The sequence below is a fragment of the Diospyros lotus genome, chromosome 1 (genome assembly GCF_014633365.1).
Source record: "Diospyros lotus cultivar Yz01 chromosome 1, ASM1463336v1, whole genome shotgun sequence".
Taxonomy (NCBI): Eukaryota; Viridiplantae; Streptophyta; class Magnoliopsida; order Ericales; family Ebenaceae; genus Diospyros; species Diospyros lotus.
In genome coordinates, this window is record NC_068338.1 from 8,126,070 (window position 1) to 8,143,913 (window position 17,844).

The following is a 17,844-nucleotide window of genomic DNA, read 5'->3' on the forward strand; positions in this document are numbered from 1 at the left end:
AAAAGCTAGAGGCAAAAGTAGACCAGATGGCCAGTTTCAACAGAAATTTGGAGGTTCAATTGGGGCAAATATCAAATGCCATAAATTCGAGAGATCAAGGTAAGTTATTGTAACACCCCGCTTTTTCTTACCGAGCGTGTCACTATGCTGAGGCCCAAAATATACATAAATCTTTTATATATATATATACGGTACATATCTTAAACCTCAAGTACCAAATTCAAAACAAACCCCCAGTATATCATTCACAATGCGGAAGCAATAATCAAAACCTGATATGGTACAAAATCGAAATCCACTTTAATCATAAAATAAGAATTCGTACAATTACATCTTTAAATACTTAAATTACATGGAGACTCATCATCAAGAGATAATAACTAAATATCTCAATTAATAAATAATAACATCATACATGGATATCTCTCAACTCGACTAAAACATACCTGGATCTTCATACAGGAGCAAATACCAGATCTACTCACCAAATCAATCGGCCACGTCATCACGTGCCGTTACGTCTCAATCATGCCCTTGCCATATCTGCAAGTCCTAACTGGAACTTTTGAATGTTCCAGGGGCATAACCCAATTAGAAGATGAACCTTCTAGTGAGCGTTTTAAAAATAGTTACATGAATGCATGCAAATACATGAACGCATGCAAATACATGAACAAACATTTGCCTAAGTGTAACTTCCCAGGCCTAGCCCCACACGAAACCCTAGGTAGAATCTTGAAACTTTCGGCAAGATAATCCTAACGTTGTTCTGTCAATTGCCCTTGGGGAATTACAGTTACACTATTGGGGCGATATCCCATCCTAACACAAGTATCAATATGTCAATAACATCATGCCAAATGAAAATCATGACTTTCCATGCAATAGTATACGAACAAATATGACCATAACATTTATGAATATCATGCATAATATAACACATATGAGTTTTGAGATAAAACCACTCACAAAACCAAGTTTAGGATTAAACTACTCACCTTTAGATGCAAATTCGAATTTCCTCGAAAAGCACGCATCACCTCAATTTGCGTGTCAAACCTCAAAATTTGCACGAGTCACTATTCCTTAAGCCTCAAAGTACCCTATTCATCATTTTTGTAACGACCCGATAAGGGGGTCTGGAATATTTTGGCATTTTGAATTATTTTTATATGCGGCGTATTTTGGGCGTGGATAATATAAATGTTTAGAATGTTTAATGTGTGCAAAAGCCAAAATGAATAAATTGTGTGTGTGTGTGAAGGTTTAAGTAAGGCCAAGTGAGTAGAATTGAAAATTTAAAGTAAGAGAGTTGTTGAAAAGTCAAAGGCCAAGTGGTTGAAAATTTAAATGTGAAAAAGTCCACAATTATGGGCTTGAAATTGGGAGCAAATGGGGCTGTGATTGGGGGCCTTGTATATGTATATTTATATGTATTTCCATTTATTTAAATGAGAAAAAGAAGAAAAGGGACAAGGAAGGCATTTGTATTATGGTGGGAGGCCAAAATGGGAATAAAAGGATATTATAAAAGAGAGAGAGAGAGAGTAAGCCATTCATTCTTCTCTCCCTCTCGTTCCTTTCTTCTCTTCTCTCTCTTCTCTCCCAATTACTTCTTCTTCATTTTGGAGCTTCAAGAATGGGTTGGTTGTCAAGATCAAGAGCTTTGGTGGAGTTTTTGAAGCTCAACATCTTCTTCTCCAAAGGATCTTCCATTTGAGCAAGGCAAGTTCCTCTCTTTTCTTCCTCATCCTATTCATTGGGCTTGATGTGTGGAGGGTGTAGTCAAGCAAATCTCATGGTTTTTCTTAAAGGAATGTTGTATAGCTTCCTATTTCAAAAATTTTGTAAAACCTCTTTTTCTCAAATTAATTTCATTGGTTTCATGTGGGTCTTGAAATAGAGGTTGTAACACCCTTTGGGATGAGGGATAAAAGTGTGATTGGAGTTTGATGGAGTATTGGAAGGTTTGGGATGGGTTTGAAGAGTTTTGGGACATCTATGAGTGGTTTCTGGGTGTTTCTCATTGCCAGGTTTCGAAACGTGGCATGTAGGTTTCGAAATATAACTCTCTGGTTTCTATGTTTTGAAACATAAGTTTCTGTTTACTAGGTTTCGAAACATGTTTCGCAGGTTTCGAAACTTGGGGTCAGCCTGCGCACCCTGTATAGTTTTAACCATAACTTTTTGCATAGGAATCCGATTAACGAACCGTTTGAAGCGTTGTAAACTAGACTTGATAGGATTTGTTTTAGTATAAGTTTAAGATCATTTGGACAATATTTGAATGTTATAACCTTGTTTTAAAATCAAGTCTAGTCAATTTCAACCAACATTTGGGAGTGGTTGAGGTGCTTGCATAAGGGGAACCTTAGGGGTGCACGGAATGTATTAAAGCATGTTAGAGGGGGATTCTATCATGGAAATGTCCTTAGCTAAGATGGGAGTTAATAGAATTTTGAAAATGCATTATTCCATGTGGTCGGCGGTAAGGATACTTAATACATGGAGGCATACATGTGTTCACTTTAAATTATTTTGTATGGCATTAAACGTGCTTGTGAACAAAGGATATCCTAATAATGCCGGTAGGCTTGTGCCTGACCGTGGGAGCTATGGCTCATGATACCCCCTAGTACGGACTAGGGCGGGGGTTGGATGATGATCCACATTAAATGCTGGTAGGTTTATGCCTAACCCTGGGAGCTACGGCTCATGATACCGCCTAGTACAGACTAGGGCGGTGGTTGGATGATGATCCACATTAAATGACGGTAGGTTTGTGCCTAACCGTGGGAGCTACGGCTCATGATACCGCCTAGTACGGACTAGGACGGGGTTGGATGATGATCCACATTTGATGTCAGTGACATGTATCAATCGTGGGAGCTACGGCTCATGATACCGCCTAGTACGGACTAGGGCGGGGGTGGATGATGGTCCACATTTATTAATTACAACTCTGGGAAGGGATAAGAGGAATTGTATGAATACATGTGCAGGTGTAGACTATAATGGTGGTAAAAATCAAATGACCGTAAGACTGATAAGAAGAGAACCCCACAATAGCATTTGATATTGCGTATGACTAGTGGGGGAGGACCCCACAACGATACCTCCTAGAGATTCCACCATATCTAAAGTTATGCATAGTACCGATTGTACTCGATAGGAATATGGCATATGGGTGTGTGGTATCATGGGTATGGGCTAGCGCTGCAGAATTGAGAATGGATTGAGAGCACGGCTATGATGGGGCCACTGTATACTTAGAGTGTGGCATCACAAACAGGTGCTAGTGTCGCAGAGTGGATTGGATTCATAGGCCCAGAGTTAATTGCCTTGTAACATAAATCTATGATACTTCAAGATAATGGTTGTTGTGCTTAAAGAATTAGATGGGTTTCAGAGACTATAAAGTAGCAAGGCTACTGGAGTTTGCTTTGTCTATGCTATGATAGGAGTTGTCATTTGGGTAGGATGTGCTAGTGTTGGTTGTAATTCCGTCCATGATGTTTATGTTGCAATTCTACCTGTATTATTCTATGCCACGATCCTACCATATATATTACTTGTTATTCTTCCTAAGTCTCTGTTATGATATATCTCATGCTCTATTTTATTGTATTATACTTGCTGGGCCTTGCGGCTCATTCTTTCTCTTCACAACATTCCAGGTGCAGGTAAAACGAAGAATGAAAAAGGTCCTAGTAGAGCATGATGAGTTGGGTTAGATGTGTACAAAGCTCACCCAGATAAAAGGTTTTGGGAGCGTTTACCGACTGGTTAATTTGTACCATTCTAATGGTTGTATTTTATTATTTGGAGTTTATCATATTCCTCTTGGGAATAGCCTAATGGAATGTAAATGATAAAGGTTATTTTATACTGTTAAAAAAAAACAGAGAGAAATTGATCTAGTTCGAGTTGTGCTTGGTTCCTATCTTGTATTGGACCATTGGGTTAGCAGGTCTTTACAATTTTATCCCAATAAACATTAAAACCTATTTTTTCATAATTTCTTTACATTATTCTCTATTTTTCTCCTATTTTTCTCACTAATATTCTAAAATAAATATCTACTTAAATATTCCACCAAATATTTTTTCATAGAAATTCATAAAATACTTATCTAAGAATACTAAAAACTCAAAAACTCACCTCGGCTTAGCTTTAAAGCCTCATTGATGTGCATGCATTGACCTCAAAAAGCATGCAAATCCTTAACTCTCGAGCACCGATTCCCGCGCACCACCTTGATTCTCACACATAACCTCTATTCTCGCGCACTACCTTAATTCTTATGCACCGCTTTGATTTTCGTGTACCACCTCAATTTTTGTGCATCATCTCGAAACACGTGCCCGAATTAATTTTCTTGCCAAAATATTTGGAATATTATTACATCTTCATATCCTATTTTTCTGGAATTTTCCAGCATTTTTTCACATTTATTTTCCATTTTTTCCTTTTCCTCCTTTTCTTTCTTTTCTTTTTCTTGTCTTCTTCTTCTTCTTTTTCCTCCCACCTGCGCGCGAACCAGCTATGCCGGTCGCCGCCCATGCGCCAGCCGCCTGCCTCACCACCCTCGCCAGCTGCCGCCGACCTCCTCAGCCACTGCTGCGACCTTCGCACTGCTGCTGCCAGCTACTCGCAGTCGCCTTCGGTCGCAGTTGGTCGCTACCTCGTTGCAGCGGCTTGTAGGTATGGCCGCTGCTGCTGTGCGGCCAAGTTTGGCAGCCTTCGGACTTTTCGGCCGTCGTTCCGGCCTCCACTAAGCCTCCTCAACCTCGAGCTACAATCATCGTGATCGTTTCTGGATGCTGTTGTCGCCCCTACTTCATTTCGGCCTACTAGAAGCTTGTGACCATGGCTGCCGCTAGCTATTGTAGCCAGCTTTGACTGTCTCCGGTCGCTTCCTTAGCCGCCTTTAGCCACCATTTCGGCCTTCTCTCACTTGGGCAAGCTTTCTCTCTCTCTCTCTCCCTTTCTGATCTCAGCCAAACTCTCAGCCACTGCAAGAGTATCCATTCCCCCTGTAACTCTCTGTTTTTCTCATTTCTACCATCTCTCACACTATATATATATATGGGCGAAGCACCCATCACAGTATTGGCTGACCACCCCCAACCAATCTCTCGACAAACTCTCTGAAAATCTCCTCGCCCAATTCCAACATGTTGTAGCTTGCTCCCCATGCCTCTGCAGAATGCCTCCCACGCCTTACGCTCATGCTTGTGTATATTACACATTTAAACCCCCAACTCTCATTAATTACGCTTAAGATCCTCGATCCTTTTTGAAGTTACATTCACTTAGGTTACCAACCTTTCCTTGAACCAATCTCTATTCAAAACTTTTGGTTCGTTTCCCGAAATCTATCAGGACATCTTACTTTTCGAAACTTCCCAATCTCATGGTGCTTATGACAATTAACTTTGATTTCATGTTCACCAACATAGAGCCTCGTGCTCTCATCATTTCTTTCACGGTTTGCTTACGACCTAGCAAGCTAATCTCGTTCTCAACATCTATGGTGATGTTTTTCATCATTATACTCAATGTTTCTGATGTGTCTCCCTATCCGAGGAGTACACTAATATCATCAATAGACACAATTACCAACGCAACTTCAATGTAGATGGTACATTGGTCAAATCACAAGGTAACATCAATCACGACTCACATTGTCGATTCCCATAAATGCCCCATTCCTTTATCTTAACCTTGATCACACATCAATCATAAATATCCCAGTCTCTTATAGTTGTTTCATAATTCATCAAGTTCGAGTTAAAAGATATCGATTCTTAATTATCACCTCTTTCAAAGCCTGATAATTTACGTCCTCGATCAAGCCACACATAGCCAATCATCCAATATCCTCAAGCTATCATTGGCAATCATCATTATGAAATAATCCCGATGAATCTTCCGATAATACGTCATAACATTTCTTAATTTTCTTACGGCTTTTCACTAACCGCAAGTGTCTGTACCACATATCAACAGACTCCTTATTTCCATAACTTGCTCACATCACTTAGCGATACATCTTCAAATTTGCCTACCAGGCTACCTAGACTAATCGTCTAGCCATACAAGAATTCCATTCTCCAAAATAAAAAAATCTCGGATCCTCAATCGATTTAGGTTCGTAGTTTTTCCTATTGCGACCCTTCATCTTAGCACCTCTGCCATCATTTGATTCTCTCAATCACGAATCCCTAGATCCTCCATGACCCTTACAATCGATCTCTTTAGAAAATTCCTCAGGAATCTCAAACTGATTTATCTCCAAAAATCCTGAATCAGATCACAATATATGGTTCCAATCATCCTCCGAAAGCTCAATTTCTTTACAACCATTGCTCTCAATACACCACTCATCGTGGTGCTTTCAAGTTCTCCTTATCGGGTTGAACACTGACCACTTTACCTGATTCTGCAGGTCCATTTGGCACACTGAACCGTTGTCACAACCTTTGTTAACTAGGTCTTCTTATCATTCCTTTTTCGGTTGATACGACCTATCAAGCACCTCTTTCCTTTTTGGTACCTGATTTCTATCTTAAGTCGAGACTGCCATCTCACAACTAATCGTCAAGGTTTTGGACTAACCATGCCCCGCTACCTGAAATCTCATTTATTGAGAATCCATTGCTTTTCATTCTTTAGATCTAGTTGACTATCGGCACACGATCATAAAATTAGTTCTTCTTAGGCACTACACCTACCGTCAGCCAGCACACAACTGTCATCATCACTCCTATCATATGATAGGCTTACTCCTACATCATACGTCGACCCTCACACAGGTACGTCCTGGGTGAAAACTGCACGGTCTCGTCATAGTCCTCTAAGAACTATCATTCCTTATCGCTGGCACGAGTCCAACTCCTTCTGCAAGAACACTCATTCTAGGCCCTCGAGCCTCCCACTGCTCGTCGTGTCACCAATTCCAAAGATAACCACGAACCCCGATGCAATTCGGACACACGATCCACATTTAATCCATCTCATTTCGGGTTGATCCCCTAGGCTTTCAGCCTCTTTCAACCAACTAGTGGCACATCTCACACCTTAAACCATTGGAACTTTAGATCCTCCTATAAGGTACAAACTCTACTAGGTTGTCCCAGATCTTCAGCATCTAATCGTCTCATCAGCAGTTCACTAAACAACTCAGACCCTGGGTCCTAGACCCATACCGCGAGATAGCCTACAAGCCTCTCCGGTACGTTAGTCACAAGCTCATTACAAGTCTTCTGCCTTGGTCCTTAGATCTAGATCTATCACTGTGAACACCGAACCAATAGTGTCGTCATGCTGCTAGGGTTCCTTATCCCATCTCTGCGAGTTACACCACTATCGCCTCATCAATTGACGCAACTCACATGCCATCACTTGGCCATATTCGACCTATCACTTAACCCAATCCGTTGGAGCCCTGATCTATACATCTTATTTCCAAGATACTACATAATCCTCGAAAATCCTTATCATCCGATCCTAACTCATCAGCTAGGCTATGCCACATCAGACTAATCATTCATGATTCAATCATTCTCGATAACCACAAGTTATCCTATCATTTCTCGCAATGATTTCGACTAATGATCTCAAGTTAACAGTCTCCAAATCTCTCGGATCCATAATCATGGCTACCGAGTCAACCTTACACCCAAATCATATTATCAAATCCCAACTTCAATAGCTAGATCATTCTACTTGCTAGCTTCCATCAGGCTTCCACTATTCACTATGAATAGTAATCGTATACTGGAATAGTGTATGTACGTGAATAGTATACTAGGTAAACTCCCAGGAAAGAGAGGTGGGTCACAAACGAACACACTTAAATACCAAGTCTTTCCTTAGCCAGAACTTTCCTAGACATGCACTACCACTACACCACACTAAAATCCAATAACCGTGGTTACTATATCTGTAACACCCCCTCTCCTAGAACTGCCCGAGAAAAGGTGCTACGGGAAAATATAAAATAAATTAACTGATAAACTGAAATCTGATACCAATAATGAATATCTCAATCAACTGGAATAAAACTCTGAGTCATCAAGACCAAAAACCATAACTGCATCTAAGGGAGAATCCCTAAACTGGAAATAAAAATAAACCCAAACTGACAAACACTATAAGTCTAACAACTCCTAGACATCTTTTGTCTTAAGCGGCTCCACGTACACACACTACTGGACACTACTGTTAGGCCCCACATCTAGTACTCCCCCGCTAGGACTTGGAATGGTGAAGAGTACAAGGTGAGCTACAAAGCTCAGCAAGTAATAAACTGAAAAGAATAACTGGAGCTGAATCGAAAAATATCGATACTGGTAAATACTTACTGAACTTGTACTGAGAGATATAATAATTACTGGATTGCATTTACAAGATGTAATGCACATAAACTGTAAACTAAATGCAGGTATGCAACTTTGGCACATAGAATCACATAACTGTAATACATACCTGGCTGATCTGAATCCTGCAAACATAAAAATTGTAAGCACATATTGTGGGCAATATGCCCCTAACCCCCTGGTCGACGCATCTCATAATTGAGATATAACTAAATTGATACTAGTGGGATCCCCGCAGACAAGCCGCCTGGCGCACATCATGCAATGCTCATATAAGTGCTAGCACACGATATGTAGTGCTCCATATAAAGTCATGCTCAATGCTCATACAAATGTGTATGCACAATAATCTCACAAAATAATGTTGACCATGTCATAATAAACTACTAAACATGGTATATGATTTTTACCAGCAATATTGAGATACAAAGATTCTGAAATTTCTGAGTATAGGCTGCGCATATTGGATTTTATCATATCTTGGCATAAAAATTCAATATTGAATAATTAAATATTTATATTAAATTTAAGACTTGCATCAAGAATTTATTGGAAGCCATTCGGATACTATATGATACTATTCGGATGATTGAGGAAGTATAAGGAGTAATTCGAATGAAGCAGCAGCCCATTCGAATGAAAAAAAATGGACTACAACAAGCTCATTTGAATGGCAGAAACTCATTTGAATGACAGAGGCTCATTCGAATGATAGATGATATAACAAAGGCTATTCGGATCTGATCAAGAACTCATTCGAATGACTCACAAATTCATTCGAATGAATTTGACAATTTTCCAACTTTTGAATTGGAAAAAAGTGACTCATTCGAATGAATTAATGGGATACTCACGGATTATTCGAATGACAAAGAGACTCATTCGAATGCTAGACTATACAAAACAACAGCTTATTCAAATCTTCAAGGACTCATTCGAATGATAAGAAAACTCATTTGAATGACAGTCTCAAAACTTCAAAAACACATACGAATGATACGATAACACATGACTCATTCGAATGACAAAGGACTCATTCGAATGACTGATACATTATAAGGGAAAAACTTACGATAACACTAAAAACTCATTCGGATGCCTCAAAACTCATTCGAATGACTAGAATCTTATTAGACATAAAACTCACGATAACAGAGACGATATCTAGAATTACAAACTTAACATTACTACACCATTCCAAAAGAAATCTTGAGTAAACAAAACCCAATCGATAAGAAACAACTTTAGGAATGATTTAATGATCATAACTAATGAAAACACTTCAAAGAACATGCATGAACTGGTTGGAACTCACTGTATCGCATATATAAATATATACGTATCTGGTTTACTGAAATAAATTTGAATCTTAACAAAGCTATTAAATAATCTGAAACGAATTCACAAGGGCCTGTAATGGAAGGGATTACAGGAAGATTACTTGCCTTATGATCTCCTTAATCGACTCAATGATCTCCCGAGAGCCTTCTATGCAAATCCTTGAACTCGCTGACTGCTTCTTGACTCTTTGTTCTTGCAGCATGAAGAACATATGGCTATGGTCAAATATATATATATATATATATAAACAGCCCTAAGCCCATCTCACATTCCCATTATATCTTGGAGACTTCTAAACCCAAGCCTTCTCGCACTTGGACTCCCAATCTCATAATAACTCATTAATTAATTAAATTCTATTAACAAATCCTTAATGACACCCATGTCCTTGCATTTAATTCTCACAATAAATAAATATAATTAAATGCTAATTTCTCGCTTAAAAATACTCTAAATTTCCACATTACAATTAAATGGCAAATTCTCTTAATTAAATACCTCACTAATTAATTAAATAATTCTAATTAAATATTGGGCCCGCTAACGGGTCGTTACAATATCACCCTTACGTCCGAGCCACATCATCGGACCCTTATCTTTCATAGCTAGATCCCGACCAGCTAATCTATCGCTTAGCAAGGTTAGATCCTCAAATCAATAACCTCTTAGACTTCAATCGACAATCCCCGAATCTCTAAGTAGGGATTTCGTTCTACGAACCATTAGTCTCATTTCCCCTAAGCCTCCACTTAGGGTTCCTACTAATTGGTTCTAACAATATCGAATCCTCTTAAGTCTCCAAATCAGACTTCTCCTAAGTCTCCAAATAACATTCCGCTCTAATATCCACTATATCAAAGTCATTTAGGGCTTCCAATTGGACTTCTTCTCCAAACAAATCCCCTCTAATACCAACTGTATCAGAGCCACTTAAGACTTCCAATAAACTTAAGCTCTGATACCAACTGTATCAGAGCCACTTAAGGTTCCAAATACACGTAAGCTCTGATACCAACTATATTAGACCCACTTAAGGCTCCAAATACACTTAAGCTCAAAATCCACTTTAATCATAAAATAAGAATCCGTACCATTACATCTTCAAATACTTAAATTACATGGAGACTCGTCATCAAGAGATAATAACTAAATACCTCAATTAATAAATAATAACATCATACATGGATATCTCTCAACTCGACTAAAACATATCTGGATCTTCATACAGAAGCAAATACCGGATCTACTCACCAAATCCATCGGCCACGTCATCACGTGTCGTTACGTTTCAATCATCTCCTTGCCATATCTGCTAGTCCTAACTGGAACGTTTGAATGTTCCAAGGGCATAACTCAATTAGAAGATGAACCTTCTAGTGAGCGTTTTAAAAATAGTTACATGAATGCATGATGCAAATACATGAACAAACATTTTCCCTAGTATAACTTCCCAGGCCCAGCCCGACACGGAACCCTAGGTAGAATCTTGACACCTTCGGCAAGATAATCCTAACGTTGTTCTGTTAATTGCCCTTGGGGAATTATAGGTACACTATCGGGGCGACATCCCATTCCGACACAAGTATCAATATGTCAATAACATCATGCCATATGAAAATCACAACTTTCCATGCAATAGTATACGAACAAATATGACAAAATGATCATAACTTTTATGAATATCATGCATAATATAACACATATGAGTTTTGAGATAAAACCACTCACAAAACTAGGTTTACGATAAAACTACTTACCTTTAGATGCAAATCTGAATTTTCTCGAAAAGCACGCATCGCCTCGATTTGCGTGCCAAATCTCAAAATTTGCACAAGTCACTATTCCTCAAGCCTCAAAGTACCTTATCCATCAATTTATCCCAATAAATATTAAAACCTATTTTTCCATAATTTCTTTGCATTATTCTCTATTTTTCTCCCATTTTCCTCACTAATATTCTAAAATAAATATTGTCGACGTTCAGAGTTAGTCGATGGTGATTCGTTGGCCCACACTGGTATGGGGATCTGAGAGGGAGAGAACGAAGTGCTTGGTCCGATTTGCTAAGCCGCTGGCCCGTCCCTGTAAGATACTCCGAAGCTCAAGTCAGTGAGCGAGTAAGCAAATATATCGGTTCTACGTAAGTTAGCGGAAAAGAGTACACATACCCTAGCCTTTAAGAGGGCTGGTCGATATATATCCCAGAAGAAGCCCTTCTGCATGCTCCGTACTTGTACAGGCGATGGGATAGAATAACCGGCGGGGGCGTCCCTGTCACGGCAAGGTGTCGACGAGACCTTCAATAATGTGGATGGGATCCGCCATTAATGAGAATGAGATCTGCCATTAATGAGGATGCGATCTGCCATTAATGAGGATGGGATCTGAGGTGGACGCCCGGAAACCTAGGTGCGGCTGTAATGATGTTGTTGCAAGAGGGCTAGGATGGGACTGGCATGGGTCGACCAAATGGGCCGAGAAAATGAGCCTGACTGGTCCAGCTAGGGCGGCCCTTGGCCTGCCAATAAACTGCGACATACGCCCTTTCAATAATGCAAGCTGACGGGCTGAGCCAACAAGCTACAGAGATCACTGGGAACTTACTCAGAACATAGCTGGGAACCTGCATGAATACGCTGATGAGTTAGGGGCGTTACCGGGAGCTCGCTTGGTCCCGACGTTTGAGCCTGGGCTTCAGCATTATACGAGCTCGCTTTAATGAGCTCAATTCGATGTTTACTGGGCCTTGAGCATTTAGGCCGAATCACTACATTAAGTCCGACCCACACAGAGTAGAGCAAGAAATACCCGTAACAAATATCTACTTAAATATTCCACCAAATATTTTTTCATAGAAATTCATAAAATACTTATCTAAGAATACTAAAAACTCTAAAACTCACCTAGGCTTAGCTTTTAAAGCCTCATTGATGTGTGTGCATTGACCTCGAAATGCGTGCAAATCCTCGACTCTTGAGCACCGATTCTCACGCACCACCTTGATTCTCGCGCATAACCTTTATTCTCGCGCACTACCTTGATTTTTGTGCACTACCTTGATTTTTGCGCACTGCCTCGAATCATTTTTCTTGCCAAAATATCCAGAATATTATTAAATCTTCATATCCTATTTTTCTGAAATTGTTTAACATTTTTTCACATTTATTTTCCATTTTTTCCTTTTTCTCCTTTTCTTTCTTTTCTTTTTCTTGTCTTCTTCTTCTCTTCTTCTTCCTCTTGTCTGCGCGCGAACCAGCCATGCCCGTCGCCGCCCGCGCTCCAGCCACTTGCCTCGCCGCCCTCGCTAGCTGCTGTCGGCCTCCCCGGTCACTCTTGCAACCTCCGCACCGCCGCTGCCAGCCGCTCGCGGCCGCCTTCTATCATGATTGGTCACTGCTTTGTTGCAGCGGCTTGCAACTATGGCCACCGCTGTTGTGTGGCCAACTTTAGCTTTCCGGCCGTCATTTTGGCCTCCATTGAGCCTCCTCGAGCTGCCATCATCGCGGTCGTTTCTAGTTGCTACCGCCACCCTTGCTTCACTTCGGCCTGCTGGAAGCTCGCGGCCATGGCTGTCGTGAGAGATTGCAGCCAGCTTCGGCTGTCTTTGGCCGCCTTCTGCCACCATTTCGGCCTTCTCTCATTTGGGAAAGCTCTCTCTCTCTCTCCCTTTCTGATCTCAGCCATGCTTGGCCAAACTCTCGGCCACTACAAGAGCATCCATTCCCCCTTTAACTCTCTGTTTTTCTCATTTCTACCATCTCTCACACTATATATATATATGGGCGAAGCACCCATCACAACATTGGCGACCACCCCCAACCAATCTCTTGACAAACTCTTTGCAAATCTCCTCGCCCAATTCCAACATGTTGTAGCTTGCTCCCCATGCCTCTGCAGAATGCCTCCGACACCTTACGCGCATGCATGTGTATATTACACATTTAAACCCTCAACTCTCATTAACTACACTTAAGAGTTTTATTAATTGCAATTTAACCCCTCATGAAATCCCTTAATCTCACTTAGGGACTTAATAATTGCACTTAGGCCCCCCCAAGGCTTTCATTTAATTCCATCAAGCCACCCAATCTCCAAAATTAATAATCGATAATTACTCGATAATGACGACTTCTCCCCAGTGTTCTCACCGGGTTGTTGTTTCATCCCAAAACCACTGAAGGGTTGATCGTTATGAAAAACTAGAGCCCCCTCAGCATTCCGTTGACTTCTCGAAAGTCCCTTACGACAATTCAATTTTTCAACCTAAATGGCAGTCGCATTTTAGCTGTACCGAAAATTGTTCCCGATCCGATTTCTTTCAGCACCATAAATCATGCCTCGAGATGCTTGACAATGCCACATTATTTTCCTTAAGCATCTAGGCTCCAGTACACTCCTTGCAGTTGATTCGGTCAATATTTTCGAGCTATTCAAATACCAATCTTTCCCGAAATTTCATTTTTCTAATAAAATACTTATTCTTAAATAAATAAAATTTCTTGGGTATTACAGTTGCCCAGCAAAACTGAGGTGAATCCAAGAGAGGAAGTCAAGGCGATGACATTGAGAAGTGGTAAGCAACTTGGTGAGGTAAGTAGCGAACATGTTACAGGTGATGCTAATAAAAAGAAAGTACATTATAGTTAATTCTAAAAATGAAAATGAAATTGAGACTTATGTCTCTTTTACAACCTGGATGAAAGAATAATATTACATATTTATCAAATAAATACCTGAAAACATTCATTCATTCATTCACTCACACATCTATTCAATCACATTGAATCAGTCCATGATTATCCATTAAGTCTCATTGAAATTTTTTGTGCATTAGAAATTAATAAAAATTAGTGTTTATGTAATGTACACCACTTTTCAGACTAAAGCATCTCATGTTAAATTTCTTTCGATTTAATCCATTTAATGTAATCTCATCACATTTTGCATACACCAAGATAAATCAACAATCGGCTTGCAAACTATAATGACCCGAAGGTCCAATACAAGGCTCTGTCACCAAACCGCGAGGGCCCACCTCCGGAAGTCCCACTAGTAAAGGAATTCCGAGGGAAAGTCCACACAAGATGGAATCAAAGTATAACTCTACCAAGGTTACTCACACCTTTAACAATAATTAGTAATTATTCCATTATTTTTCATACAAAACAAAATAAACATAACCATTTACATTCCCTTAGGCCGCCCCAAGGGAGATACAACAAGCCCAAATAACAAAAACTACCGCCACTGGCCTGACACAAACCAACAATGCCCTAAGACTCTTTGTTCAGGTGAGCTATGTACACATCTAACCCAATAGACCATGCCACGCTAGGACTCTTCTCATCCTTTGCTTTACCTGTACCTAGAATGATGCAAAGAGAAAGAATGAGCTGCAAGGCTTAGCAAGTATAACACAATGAAATGGAGCATGAGATATATCACAATAGAGGCTCACTAAGCAACAACCAACAATACATGATAGGACCTTCACATAGAGTGCTATTGACAAAATAGAACAAGAAGCACCACGAGAAAGACATACCGAGACTGATTGTAGTCCCCTCAACTATCTAGCTTCCACCATAACCTAGGTATGATTCGGTGACTCTACTACCACACCGTCTCTAGAACCCACATAATGTTATAAGCACCACACTCATTGTCTCGCAATAACATGATAATCATGCCACAAGGCACCCTACTTTGGACCCATAAATCCCATCCATTCTACGACGCTATCACACATCTACGGTACCACACACCTAGCATGCAGTGGTCCCACCATAACAGTACCCTCAACCTGCTCTCAACTCTAGGATACGAGCACACGCCTATGATACAACAGCCACATAATGCGCACAAGTCCATATCCCTGTGTTATAAACCCAAATAATTTTAGACACTTGGGGCTAAACAGCTCTACTCCCAAGGCAATGCCCGAGGCCAGTCGGCTCTGCCCAAGGTCTACATACATATCAACTGACCCTTGGGGCCAGACAGCTCAAGTCCAGGTTGACACCTGAGGCCAGGCAGCTCCACCCAAGGTCTATGTACACACCGAGTGACAATTGGGGCCATGCAGCTCAACTCCAAGTTAACACTTGAGGCCAGCCAGCTCCACCTCACGTAAAATTAAGAAGAATCATCAAGGGCTGATGTGATGGAGTAAGAAGCATCAAGAGATGGTGATTGAAGGGATCAAGTGAGCTAATGGTTTTCCAGCATATGTGATATGTGGTTGAATGTGTCTCTTAAAGCTTTCTTAATTAAATCTTAAATTTTGAATTTAATTAACAGATAAAGTCCATGATCATTCAGTTGTTTACTTATATGCATTTTGTGATGTATGAGATACATAGTGAAAACTTGATACATGTTCAAAGTGAGATCTTAATTAAGGACTGAAAGTCTTCTTACATTTGTACAAAATAATATTAGATTAAAGTGGTAAATTTGATTTATCGTTGCTGTGAAAGAAAAATAGTTGCACAAATTAATATATATATTGTTACGGATATTTCCCGGACCCCTTATTATGGGTTGAACTCGACCCAGTAGGCCAGCCCAATCTCTTGAAGCCCAATGGGCCCAAGGCCGAGCTCGCCAGAACAAGGTCACACTTCGTTGAGGCTCGAGTTCAGACTGCGGGAACCAAGAAAGCTCCCATCGATGTTTTAGCTCGCTGACCTAGCCAAGCAAGCTCCCAGAGGTGCTTTCAACTCGCTGGATGAACTGTTCAGCTCGCATAATAAAAAGGCCACGAAATAACCAGAGAATGGTCGTGGACTAAGCATTATTCTGACTGGGCCATCCATGCCCGATCTGGCTCCACCCTCTCGTCCCATTTCTTGGCCATGTCGGTCCCATCTTGGCCCTATATCAGCCTACAAACAACATCATTGCTGCCTCTTTTAGGTATCCAAGAGCCCACCTCAGATCCTATCCATATTAATGAGGGTCCCGTCGACACCTTGCCGCCACCTAGGTACCTTCACCAGTGTAGATATTCAAACCCATCACCTGCAGATGCATGAGGCAGGCGTACGGAGGGACATCTCCTCCTCCTATATCAGTAAGCTCTTTCCAGAGCCAATGTATGGTTTCCCTGTGAACCTACTGATACACAGCTTTTCCTTACTCCCTTACTTACTTGTACGTCGAAGTACTTGCAGGGGCCAACTGGTCGGAGGATCACAGACCGAATCACACAACATTCCTTGGAGTATCTTCTCTTCCTCCCTCTCATGTTCATTTTCTTAGTGTGGGCTAATGAATCACAATTGACCAATTGTCAATGTCGACATATATATATATATATCAATAAGCAAAACATGGAAATAATTTTTTCACATTGAACCTACCAAAAGAAAAATGGATTAATCGAATATGGCATACCTTTGGTATTGTTGCCTTGGTCACATCAGTGAGAAAAGACTTAACAAGTTAGTCGTTGGAGGATACTTAGTACCATTTGATTATGAATCTTATGGTACTTGTGAGTCTTGTATCAAAGGTAAAATGACTAAGGTTTCACTTGTAGGACAAGGGGAAAAGGCATTGGGTTTGTTGGATCTAGTACACATTAATATATGCAGCCCAATGTCCAAACATGCTAGAGGAGAATATTCATATTTCACTACATTTACTGATGACTACTCTAGATTTGGATTGTATGTATTTAATTAAATACAAATCTAAACCCTATGAATTTTTCAAAAAGTATAAAGCAGAGGTAGAGAAACAAACTGGTAAGAATATTAAAACCCTTTTAATTAGATCGATGAGGTAAATACTTAAACCATGAGTTTTATTATTATTTCAAAGACCATAGGATTAGATCTCAAAGGACACCTCTTACCCCACAATTAAATGGAGTACCTGAAAGAAGGAATCGTACTTTGTTAGACATGGTATGGTCCATGATAAGGCTTGCAAACCTTTAATTATCGTTTTTGGGTTATGCCCTAGAAACAACAGCTTATTTACTGAATAACGTTCCAACCAAATCAGTCTCTAGCACTCCACATGAGATGTGGGTCAGGAAGAAGTTGATTCTAAGTCATATAAAGGCATAGGTATGTCCTACAAATGTTAAGAGACTGAATCCTGATAAACT